The following is a 1382-nucleotide window of genomic DNA, read 5'->3' on the forward strand; positions in this document are numbered from 1 at the left end:
GTGTTAGCCAAACCATCTCCGTGCCGATTGTCAGGAGCCCAGGCAGGTCTCTATAAAGGAGTCTTCCAGCTTTACAGACATCTCCAACGCACTTTCAAAACATTCTGGTTTGCCTCCCAGCTGAGCCCCAGACAGGCTGAAGCATCCTGCTCAAAACCTAGGAAATACTCTGCCGCGGTGCCTTCTCCCGCCCGAGCACGCAGCTCCACGGCTCTGCCTGAGCTCGGAGGCGTTCGCAGCCGCAGACACAGCAACCACCGTGGCACCCCCCGACCGGGATACAGCGCTCCCGGGGAGATTTTCCAATCTACACCTCCGAAAGCGTGACCTTAGCGGCGTTAAGAGTGTTGGCCCTCTGAAGACAGCCAAGCATCAGGCTGTGCTCGCTGTTATCTGTCAGCCGTACAATAGCAGCATTGATAAGGCAGCAGCAACTGGCTTTGACAAGTGTGCTGTGCTAGCATTCCTCTGAAAACCGTGAAGGAAAAAAAAAAGAGAGAGAGAGTGAGAGAGAGAGAAAGAGGCATGAGGTGCCTTTTACTTTACCTGAACAAAGTGTGCGGTTTTATTTTTCCCTCTGAGCTGCTGGAAACGATCCTTCCCGCTTCTCCCCCAGAGCTAGGTATTTCTTCTTTTGCTTGCAGCTCACACTTGGGGAAGACCACACAGCTCCAGCAAGGCTGCCTCTCTCCCCTAATCCCCACTCGAGTGTGATGACACACACTAACCCCAACCATCTGTTGAAACACGTCCTCAAGCACTCAGCACAGTGGTGTGTCAAGACGGGCTGCCCAATCCAATCGCTGGGGTTGGGTGGCTCTTAAGGAGCTGGAGGCAGAGACAAGGGCAGAAACTATAAGGCTGAGAACTCTTTAGCGAAGTAACCTGAGATTTTGAGAAAGCGCTGCTATTGAAAAAAAGAGCAGAAGGGGGAGGTACTCGCGGGAAGGTAGAGGGAGTGGATTAGTCTGGTGGCCAGTTGTGTAACTTCTCACAACTCCTTGTATTCCCAAGGGACCACGGGGACCCCTTCGCAATGCGATGCACAGAAGCACAAGATCAACACTAAAATGCTTTTGTGGCGGGTCTGTTGAGGGCAATCTCATCCGAGAGACGCTTTTCTAAAAGAGACAAATGATGCAGTTTGAAATCCTGATAAAGTGCTACTGCGGGAGTCGTTTGCAGGGCGATGTGACATCTGCATCCCGAAATCCCAACTCCTTACCGTGGCTGCTTCCAGCCTTCCTGGGAGAACGGCGGAGAGAGGCTAGAGGAAAACCGGGGTGGGAGGCGAGGGGGGGAGAAGAGGGGATATCCGAAGAGCAAATATTTCTGCTTCTGCTCTGGGACATCTGCGAGTCCCTGCCCCGAGGCCGAGCTTC

The 1382-nt window shown here is 53.3% G+C and overlaps 1 protein-coding gene across 2 annotated transcripts in view; it reads right to left on the reverse strand.

Annotated features, from left to right (window-relative positions):
• Window positions 1-1283, reverse strand: part of SULF1 (sulfatase 1) — a 123598-nt gene extending 122315 nt beyond the window's left edge. For both annotated transcript variants that reach the window (XM_031058618.1, XM_031058617.1), the window contains exon 1: window positions 547-1283. The gene's annotated coding sequence lies outside the window, so the exon portion shown is untranslated. The remainder of the gene's footprint in view (window positions 1-546) is intronic.
• Between the last annotated feature and the right edge of the window lie 99 nt (window positions 1284-1382).

The sequence above is a fragment of the Geospiza fortis genome, unplaced genomic scaffold, assembly GCF_000277835.1.
Source record: "Geospiza fortis unplaced genomic scaffold, GeoFor_1.0 scaffold121, whole genome shotgun sequence".
NCBI lineage: Eukaryota > Metazoa > Chordata > Aves > Passeriformes > Thraupidae > Geospiza > Geospiza fortis.